The sequence below is a fragment of the Metopolophium dirhodum genome, chromosome 1, assembly GCF_019925205.1.
Source record: "Metopolophium dirhodum isolate CAU chromosome 1, ASM1992520v1, whole genome shotgun sequence".
In the NCBI taxonomy this organism is placed as follows: Eukaryota; Metazoa; Arthropoda; class Insecta; order Hemiptera; family Aphididae; genus Metopolophium; species Metopolophium dirhodum.
In genome coordinates this window covers 113,543,820-113,555,620 of record NC_083560.1, presented here as the reverse complement: position 1 = coordinate 113,555,620, position 11,801 = coordinate 113,543,820, and the positions used below count along the sequence as shown (strand labels likewise).

The 11,801-nt window shown below is 32.3% G+C and overlaps 1 pseudogene; it reads right to left on the bottom strand.

Moving 5' to 3' along the window:
* Window positions 1-5,606: 5,606 nt before the first annotated feature.
* Window positions 5,607-6,950, bottom strand: LOC132934605 (uncharacterized; annotated as a pseudogene).
* Between the last annotated feature and the right edge of the window lie 4,851 nt (window positions 6,951-11,801).

The window sequence follows — 11,801 nt, the reverse complement described above, 5'->3', positions numbered from 1 at the left end:
TTATTTTAGCTACCACTGGTTTCAATTTAATTTTTAAATTGTTGAAAACTATGTATACCTTATCAAGGTATTTTTCTATAAATAAAATAACCCGGTCCATAAACTTGTCAGTTCTGATAAAGTGAGCGGCGCGCTCATACGCGACTGTTGGTGTATGCATTTTTCTCGTATAGTTTTTTTTATAATTTCGCGTTATAATGTCTGATAATATACAAAATGTGTGTAATTGGTTAGATGAAACTGAAGAAGATAATTTAATATATGGTTCTGATGACACTGACGCTGATCCGGATTTTGTATGTACAAATACGCACAATGAAATTGATTCTGAGTCGGATACAGATGTTGATGTACACATAAATCCGTCTTCATCTAGAATAAATAACGCCTCAGCTGCATCAAGATCGCCATCTAGAAGTCCACTCATACGAGACAATTCCAGTTACTATTTAGGTAAGGATAAAGAGACAAAATGGTATACATAAAGTTGTACTCCAAGTAATAGTCGTACACTTCGACGTAATATAGTGTTACATTTACCCGGCGTAAAAAGAGTGGCACGAGACGCAAAATCTATTATTGATTGTTGGAAGCTATTTTTTCCGGATATGGTCATTAGGGTGGCCCTTCGTCATATAGGTGATTTTTTTTTTAACATTTTTTTCAGTCTTACCCCCTAAATTGGTTCCAATATGTATACAAATTAAGTATACAAAATTGCATGTCGATAGGTTAAGTTTAACCCGTGCCCCCCAGCCCTCAAAGTTCAAAAAATATTACAGTTCAATTAACCAGTTTTTTTAAAATAATTGACTGATATCTTGTTGTAATAATTTCATATAAAAATATGTGTACGACATTATTTATAGAAATTAAATATTCTAAAACTATTGTTCTATACATTTTTTTGATTAACGTAATAATTATTAATTTAGTTGAGAATGAAACATAAAAGTGTATAAATAACGTAACAATATTAAACAAAATTATAAAATATCTAACATATTATTATATTTTTATTGTCTTTTTCATTTTGGAAAACTGGTTTTATTTATTATCTGAAATTTGAAATAATCGCACTATAATGAAATTATTTTATTTGACTATATTTTAATCTTATAACTATTCGAAGCCATTTTAAAAATATATGAAACTTTAAAACTGTTAGCAAATGTTTAGATATTTGTATCTTATATGATGGTCGATTTACTAATCAGTAATACTAATCAGTACACTGCGGACCGCGATCGATATCCAAACAAATATTGTACATTTTTTTCATCATGGCTTCAACATCTACATCAAATATTATTCTTCGTGAGCAACATAAAATATTTTTAATTGGTAGTGATTGCAATCAAATTATTGGTAGTAAATTGCCGTCAAAAAGACAGGCATTACGTGTACTTTTTTTTAATATGCGTAAAGTAAAACTCAACCTACACGAAAGCGCAAAACTTGTTATCCAAGAAATAGTTGTATTTTGGCAAAAAATTCGTATACTTATTAGACAAGAATACAATAACATTAAGAAGCTGGAATCGTTATACGAAGAATGGAGAACATTACAGAAACATGCATCGAGAACAACCGAAGTAAATAAGAAAAAACAAGAATGTTTTGTGAATGAGTTGGATGACCTTTTTGATATTGCACATATGGATGCATTGGATATTATTAAAATAGAAATAGATCGACAGTTTTTACTCTCTCAAAGAGAAAAAGGCAGAATTGGTTGTATGCTCGGTAGAGATAAAAATTTACAGAAAACTGAAGAAAGAGTAAACACTCGGTTGGAAGCAGTTACAAAAAGAAAAAAGCGAGCTTATACAGAAATTGAACTATCAAGTAAGTTTGTACTTTTCTATCAAACCATTTAAAATTATTGTACAAATTTAATTTATTTTAGGACGTACTGTTGACAGCGAAGTAATCTGTTCTCCAAGTTCTAATAGTGATTCTGAATCAGATGTTGAAAAAACATCCGAACTCCCAGACTTTCCTACTTTTCAAAATAGAGGTGAGAACAATTTTATAACACCGAAACTTGCAATCGCATTGGACAGGTGTAAAATAAGTGATCGCGATGCAGTTCATATATTAACAGCTACTGTAGAAGCTTTTGGTATACATGTAAGTGATTTAATTTTAAACCGGACATCTATTAATCGAATACGCCAGCGTTTACGTAAGAATAGAGCAGATCAACTTCGAAATGAATTCAATACATCAGAAATAGGTCCAGTTGTTGTTCACTGGGATGGCAAGCTGCTCCCAGATTTAACAGGAAAAGAGCTTGTTGATCGTTTACCAGTTATTGTTTCTTTTAAAAATTCAGAAAAGTTGTTAAGTGTTCCTAAGCTCATATCTGGAACTGGAAAAAATCAAGCGGAAGCAGTGTTTCAAGCACTTGAAGAATGGGGCCTCGTCGATAATATCCAAGCTCTATGTTGTGATACAACGGCTTCAAATACGGGTCGTCTAAAAGGAGCATGTATTATCTTGGAACAGCTATTAGAACGTGATATATTATACTTTCCTTGCAGGCATCACATTTATGAAATTATACTTAGATCTGCATTTGAAGTAAACTTTGTAGTTACATCTGGTCCAGATATTCATATTTTTAAACGTTTTCAACAATTTTGGACAAAAGTTAATGTCAATAATTATAATACCGGATTAGAAGATTTAATTGTCAGTGAATAATTAAATGATGTATCTAATGTTATGTTATTTTTTTATATGGACCAATTACGCAAACCTCACAACAGGGACGATTACAGAGAACTGTTGGAATTAGCTGTAATATTTCTTGGTGGTACCCCTACTCGTGGCATATCTTTTCAGTATCCTGGTGCAATGCACCACGCTCGTTGGATGTCCAAGGCCATATTATATTCATTAAAAATATTCATATTCCGTAATCAGTTTAAATTTAAAAAAAATGAAGAAGACTCAATTCGTACAATTTGCGTATTTCTTATTCGATTATATATTAAAGCTTGGTTTTGTGCACCTATTGCTTCGTTAGCACCATTTCAAGACTTACAATTTTTGAAAAGTCTTATTGATTATGAAAAAATACATAAAAACATTTCCCAATCAACTTTAAAAAAACTATGTGGACACTTGTGGTATTCAGCACCTGAAACAGCAGCATTGGCATTTTTTGATACTAATTTAACAATTGAAACAAAAATTAAAATGGTTGATGCAATAAAACTAAATAACTTAAGTTCTGAAATCAAAAACGAATCATTGTTTCGCAAAATGAAGTAGCTCAATTCATTAAAAAATAAATAAGCGATTTTATATACATTGAATCTACTTCATTTTTTTCGCGATTTGGAATACCAACAACATTCTTGGAGCAACATCCATCAATGTGGGATACAAATGAAGATTTTCAAAAAGGCCTTGAAATTGTAAATACATTTCATGTTACAAACGATACGGCAGAAAGAGGGGTAAAGCTCATGGAGGAGTATGTATTATAGTATGGTCTTAACAAAAAATGAAGATCAAAAACAATACGTGCTTCAAGTTGTCGAAGATTATCGCCGTAAATACCCGAACAGTTTAAAAAGCACAGTTTTAAAACAATTTTAAGTATTTTTATTTGTTCACAATAAAATATAAATTTAAACAAATGACGTAATTAATAATTACTTATTTGTTTTATCGATCCAATTAAGCTATTTTTTAAGAACGAGTTATTATATGAAATACATTTTGTAATAATAATGTTTAATTTTTACTTTATTTATATATTTTTATGTTTCATTATCAACTATATTAATAAATATTACGTTAATCAAAAAAATGTTTAGAGCAATAGTTTTAGAAAATTTAATTTCTATATATAATGTCGTACACATATTTTTATATGAAATGATTACAACAAGATATCAGTCAATTATTTAAAAAAAACTGTGGTCAATTGAACTGTAACATTTTTTGAACTTTGAGGGTTGGGGGGCACGGGTTAAACTTAACTTATCGACATGCAATTGTGTGTACTTAATTTGTATACATATTGGAACCAATTTAGGGGGTAAGACTGAAGAAAATCAAAAATCAAAAAATAAGGGCCACCCTAATGGTCATTGATGAAATAGTAAAATGTACTAATATTTATTTGACTAAAATTCGTACAAATTTTCAACGGGAAAGAGATTGTTAGATACGACTAGAGAGGAAATAAAAGCGTTGTTTGGGCTTCTGTACTTGGCAGGTGTTCTACTTAGCAACCATTTGAATTTGAAAGATCTTTGGTCTGACGATCCTTTATCTCTCGAATATTTTCGTGCTGTTATGTTATGTCCCTAAAACGATTTTATCTGTTGCTTCGTGCACTTAGGTTCGATGATATAAATACAAGAACTGAAAGAAAAATGTATGACAAACTAGCCGCCATCCGAATGATATTCGATGGATTTGTACAACGTTGTCAGGCTGTATATACTGTTGGGGAAAACTGCACTATCGATGAAATGCTCGAAGGATTTAGAGGTAGGTGTAGTTTTCGTCAGTATATCCCGAACAAGCCAAATAAGTATGGCATACAAATTCAAGCATTGGTGGATTCACGTACTTTTTTTACTTCCAACATGGAGGTATATGTAGGAACACAGCCTGACGACCCATTCAAATTTGAAAATAAACCCTCATATGTATTATAAAAAGGATGATAACTCAAATTTCTAAAACTGGTCGAAATATCACGATAGATAACTGGTACACTTCCATACCATTGGTAAATGAGTTGCTTGAAAATCATAATTTGACAACTGTTGGAACTCTACGCAAAAATAAAAAATAAATCCCACCTTGCTTTTTAGATACTAAACGTAGTGGAAAAAATACAACTTTATTTGGATATAGTAAAAATCTAATGATTACGTCGTACGCGCCTCGTAAAAACAAAAATGTCATATTGGTATCTAGTATGCATAATCAAGGCGTTATAGATACAGATTCTGGTGACCAAAATAAACCCGAAATTATTACCTTTTACAACTCTACAAAAGGCGGAGTAGATGTTGTTGACGAATTGAAGGGAGAATATTCTGTTTCTAGAGTAAGCTGTAGATGGCCATTGACAATATTTTTCTCTCTAATGAATATTGCGGGAATCAATAGCCAAATAATTTATCGGGAAAATACTGGCAATTTTATTACTCGTCGAAATTACCTTAAAAGTTTGGGTCAAGAACTTGCCAAAGAATTTATGATCAACCGACTTGATATACTGTTGTAAGCCCAGTTGAATCCGTGCTTACAGAGTTCGCGGTTTGCGTTTGTCTGGGTTTAGCCAACTAGTACTTTCGAACTGAGACGTTTATTACAACGTTGGTTAGGTTTCCGTTAAATAAATTTACACTCGACTGTTGGTTCTAACTACTGGTTTATATTGTACACGTTATAATAATCAAAATAAAGACAATCTCGTAGCTCTACGTAATACAGACTGACGATCGTGTGAACCCACACGGCCGCTCATACCCGATATGCTGAGTGTGCATAACCGTGCGGCGCGTGCAGGGGTTCACAACACCCCCGGGGCTAAACGAAAGCCCTGTTGTCCTATGGACTTCCTATTTTTAAATTATTTCGGGCAATAGGCTTTTCGCTCTTGCGCCTGTTGTTGTGCAAGCTATAGGCTATGCCTCTGTATTGGTGCTTGCTGTTGAAGATAGGACGTTAGGACTTCCGGTGCTCCCCCCGGGTTTCCATTTATTTTTTAATGTACTTAATTTTCTATACAATAAATATAATATAACTAATATAATTAGAATTATTATTATTACAATTATAGTCACCGTTGTCGTGGTGTAAGTGTGCCTTTGTTGATTATTATTACTATTTAGCTCGGCGTTTATCTGTTCCTGTGAGGATTTTAAATCTCCCGCGTCCCTAGCTAAATTCTTGAAATTATACTGAGTGCCCTTAATAGTTGAAATATGTCGTCTATCGACGCCTCCGGTATTTTTAAAATTAATTGGAATTACATTTAGAGGAATATTAGGGAAAAAGTCAATGAAGACTTTTGATTTAAATTTTCGCGTGGGAATCAGTATGGTATTTTTTGTGTATATTTTATATTTGGGGTTGATACTTATTTTCCCTGTGTTGTTTAATGTTACTCTTATAGGTTGTATTTCGTTTTCGCATGGTATTGTAATGGCTTCGTTTTGAACTACGAACAGCCATGTATTTTCGCCTGCTAGTCTGTGTCAGACTGTGGGTTTTGAAAGGAGAATTTTTTTGTTGCAATTATTGGGTATACTAGGTGGACTATTGAAAAGATTTTGCTCACAATTTTGCAATTGGTCATTGACATTGATGGGGTGTTCGTTTGGACAAACGAAAGCGTTTTCCAGAACTATACATTTTGTCAGCTGATGTTCCCCGAATGAAATAAAATTCTTTTGCGTTTTGTCCACTGCTAAGTAGGCTGATTCAACTTCGATTATAATCACTTGATCCTGGGTTAACTGCATAGGTAGTGGTATGACTTCATAGATCATAAATCTCATCCCATTTGTTACGGGTATTTCGACAGAAAAAATTAATGTGTCATCTTCACTTATCGCTGTAACCGTAGCTAATTTGAAAAAATCTGATATACTATTGGTAGTTATTTCTAACAGAAATTCGGAATTTGGCGGTGATTTGCTTTTAATATTATTCATTTGTTGTATGATGGTTTTCGGACTCATTATACTACTGTGGATATGTCCGAGCGTTGCATAGTTAACAATGTCTACCAAATGTTCTACCTCTATCGAAAGAAGGTTGATTGTGAGTATAAGGCTTGATTGCATCTCTGCTATCCGTTCGTGAGTTATTAAATCGTCGACAACTTCGGTTTGTTTCGTCACACTCTGCATTGTCTCGTTGATGTCGTTCACCGTGTTTCTAATTATTGTGGTCTGGGATTGCATCAGATGAGAAGTGGACAGCTTGAATCGGTTGAACTCATTTATTTGGTTGTAGAACTTTTCAGCATCACTATCGTCACATGTACCGAAAAGTACATTAGCTACTCTACCGACAGCGTTAAATAAACCTCTTTTTTATGTCGTGCGCAGTTTTATGAACTGAGGATAAAACACGTAGACGATTGCTTTCAATTTGTTTCATAATGGCACTGGCCTGGACTACAAATTGCTCACAGGCAGCTGTCGTCCCGTACAATTGTTTGCATTCCTGGGTTACATGTTCTATTCCCTTGTCGATCATCCGCGTTTGTTCGTCGTAATTTTTGAGATTTACATAGGTCAGTAGATTCCAGTAAGAGTCCGTGATACATAGGTTTCCCATAGCGTGGTAGTACATCGGTGGGCTATCGAACTGCGTTATGTTGTATTGGTCGGAGCAGCTCGATAAAGCGATCAGTCCGTTGACGATTGTTATCCTGCAAAATTTTGAGTTTGAAGTTCATGTAGAATTTTGTTATTTTTACGAATAGTTAAAGCGAGTGTTAATACTATGAATTTTTCACCATCCAATTTATGTTACTGGTTAGTATAAAGATTTTATATGTACATTTTTTTTTTATAAAATGAAGAACTAAGATTAGTATTGTTATTTTTTTTGTGTTTTATTTATTCGTGGAAAAGCTTGACGTCATTAATGTGCGTCTTCACTTCCCGACGTCCCTTCTTTATTATTATGTTTTAGGTGTTCGTACGTCCGACTACCTCGAATGGGCCTTGCCAGTTCGCGCTGAGTTTCCCCTTCTTCGCATGCCATTTTGTTAACACCTTGTCCCCAACATGCACTGTGATTGGTTTTGCATTCCGGTCGTAAAGTGCCTTAGATTTCTCCTTCGTCTTCACGATAGTGTCACGTGCGGTGTCGTGTGCGCGTTGCAGGCGACAAACGTTTCCCCAGCCCCCCCCAAAAAGATTTTTTAAAATTTTTTTTCATTTATAATTAGTATGGAATATGTATGAATTTATACGATGAAAATCAGAATTTTTACGGATTTATTTTATAAGGAAAAAACAAAAAAGTGTGGGGGGGCTGTAGAAACGTTTCTCCAGCCCTCCCAAAACTAAAAAAAGGTTTTTCCAAAATTTTATTTCGCAAATATTTAGTATGAAATTTGTATGCATTCGTACGACCATTCAACAATTTTCCGGAAAATCCCTTCCAACCGAAAAACGGTTTTTCCACAAAGGGCGTTTCCCCAGCCCTCCCGAATACTAAAAATAGGTTTTTCCAAAATTTTCTTTCACGAATATTTAGTACGGAATTTGTATGCATTCGTACGACCATTCAAGAATTTTCCGGAAAATCCCTTCAACCGAAAAACGGTTTTCCACAAAGGGCGTTTCTCCAGCCCTCCCAAATACTAAAAAAAGGTTTTTTCAAAATTTTCTTTCACGAATATTTAGTACGGAATTTGTATGCATTCGTACGACCATTCAAGAATTTTCCGGAAAATCCCTTCAACCGAAAAACGGTTTTCCACAAAGGGCGTTTCTCCAGCCCTCCCAAATACTAAAAATAGGTTTTTCCAAAATTTTCTTTCACGAATATTTAGTACGGAATTTGTATGCATTCGTACGACCATTCAAGAATTTTCCGGAAAATCCCTTCAACCGAATAACGGTTTTCCACAAAGGGCGTTTCTCCAGCCCTCCCAAATACTAAAAATAGGTTTTTCCAAAATTTTCTTTCACGAATATTTAGTACGGAATTTGTATGCATTCGTACGACCATTCTAGAATTTTCCGGAAAATCCCTTCCAACCGAAAAACGGTTTTTCCACACTGAGTGTTTCCCCAGCCCTCCAAATACTAAAAGTAGGTTTTTTCAAAATTTTCTTTCGCGAATATTTAGTACGGAATTTGTATGCATTCGTTAATTTTAACGATTTTATCGATTTTGAGAATGAAGTATCGAAAATCGAGTCCTCTAATTTTATATAAAATATCCATAACAACCCCATCAAAAATATTTAAACATAATTTCTATCTATATATATAAATGAATTGCTGTTCCTTTACTCGCTAAAACTCGAGAACGGCCGGACGGATTTGGCTCAAATTTTTTTTAAGATGTTTGTAAATGCCAGGAGAATGTTGATACAAAAGAAAATTTTAAGAAAATCCACCGAAAAACTGGATGTAAAAAATACAACAGTGGCGCAACAGTGTATTATAATTTATATTGATTGTTATTGGTTAGGTTAGGGCATGTTTGATGATTTGTTTTATTGTTTTTTGTCAATATATATAAAAATAAATAAATGTTTGTATGTAGATTACACCTCTGGAAAGAAGACAGGCTAATTTAAAAATGGTTAAATTTGGTTTTTTTTATTCATCTGATATTAGTACGGTTAGGATTTTGTATTTACTGATTATATTAATATAATCCATATAGGTATGACTTTGATACTTGAGACTTAAATCATACACTTACGTACAAACATCACGGTGTCCGCGATCTACCCAGGTATATTGCCTACCTGATAATATACTGCTGCGAATCAGAATCATTATTATTATTTCGGGCAACGGAAAAGTTAAGATAAATGTTGAACACTATACACATACACTTAATATTAAATAACGAATTGAACAAAGTTTGAGTCATATAGATTTTGTACATTTAACGGGTAACGAAGTACACTGGATCAGCTAGTATAATATATATTATTTATTGTGTTAAAAATATAAGAATTTATAAAAATTAAATTTATCTCATAAAATAATTAGTGTATTGCGACTTTGCGAGTTGCGACATCCGACAAATTGTAATCTTTTATATAATTTTTTCCAGAAAAAGTTACATTTAAAAATATCATTGTTTGTATAAAATATAGTAATATAGTTTCAACTTTCAAGTACCCACGAATAATATTAGATTCGGAGCGGAGCGAAAGAATGTATTTGTTTTACAATGATGTGTGTTTTTTTTTTATATTTTTTTATTTTTGTCTCTGTCACCACCTTTTATGACAGTAAAAATGCTTAGATTTTCTTCAACAGTATCTTTTCTGATAGGAAAGTGCTAGTTGTTACTTTGGGGGGACATAAGTAAAAATGTCAAAGAAGTTTTCAAAAGCACCGTGAAAAACATTCTGCGAAAATTTCATGTATCTACAGTTCTTCGTTTTTGAATTGCAACAAAACAAGAAAATCGCTACATGAGAAATCGAATGAATGTTAAAAAAAAAAAAAATGAAAATGAACGAAATCTAATATTGTAAAATTATTAACTAAAAACACTCATAAAAATTTTAATTTGACTTTCTTGTACACTTTATTTTTTTGATAAATGTAGACAAACTTATAAGGAATCTTGCATTACATTTTCAAACCTTAGATTATTTTCAAACCTTAGAACTTAAAATGTTTGACAACAATTAAAGGTACGGTAGAAACTAGATTTTCTAGCTTAGATAATATTGTTAATTGTTATATACAAATAGGTATACTATTGGGCAGACAGTGGCTTTAATTGAAAAATGGTGTATAAGACCGCTGAGCGAATATTTAAAATATTATGGCGACAATGCATTAATTACGTGTATGAATTTTATTTCGACGGGATACGTCACGGACGAACGTTCATAAGATAATATTGCTCCGCTTGGAAGAAAGAATCTAAAAATACTTTTATATTATTTACATAACCATATTAAATATTAATAGCCATGATATTATAACTAGTTGTTTCTAATATTATGTTATACATTATTTTTAACGTGCTCAGTGTTATGTTTCATTGTCCATTGAACAAGTACTTTTTGAAACCTAATATATTTAAATCCGTAATTTAATTGAATTAAAAATTATTAAAATGAGAGGACGCAAAGCATCTGTTCATCCTGACAAGATAGTCCAAACAGTGCTTCGATTCAGAGATAGAGTCGTTCAGGAAATTAATGGAGTAAGAAGTAAGTGATTTTTTAAAGTTACCAAATTAATTCCAAAATATTTTTTAAAAACTTTTAAATCTAAGTCTTTTTGCATTTTTTCATACCTGCCATAAAAAATTATTGTTTTTTAAGATTTATTATTATTGTCTTATAAATAAATATATGCCTACTTCCATGTATTACTTACAACATTCATATTTTAACTGCTAGTACAATAATTATAACAGGTACCTACTTACAATGTGAATATCTACATATTTTTATAGGTATGCTATTTTTAAAAAAATTAAATTACTTATATTACCTATTGGCTATTACTATAATAAAATATTAAATTATATAATATATAATATTTATTTATTGTTTTTTCAAGAAATTTCTGTTGCGACAAATGATGTATGGAGTGACATGAGTAAGCATTTAAATGGGTCAATAAGTAAAGGGGCTTTACATTTGTTTGTCCACAATGGAAGGCATGGTATAAAAGAACACTTAGGACTTCTTCCAGTTATAGACCAAGTCATAACTTCTGCTGCTGTACAAACTGCAGACAAATTACTACAGTATGATTCTGGTAAAACTATTACCTATAACAATATAATAATGAGCAGTACCTAATAGGTACCTTTATAATATATATACTTATACTTAATAATTATTATTAATTAACTATATTAATTTTCTTTTAATAGAATCAAATAGCAGCGAAGATTCTAACAATTTTCCAAAAAAAGAATTTGTTATCACATTTTCGTCAACTGAGTGGCAACAAATTCAGCCTGAGGAAGTCGTATATAAATTAAACGATAAATCTAGGCCTATGAGCAGTTGTCGCTCTTTTTATGTTTTACCAAAAGGAAAATGGAGTCCAATGATAGCTGAACACTTTTGGGAGCAC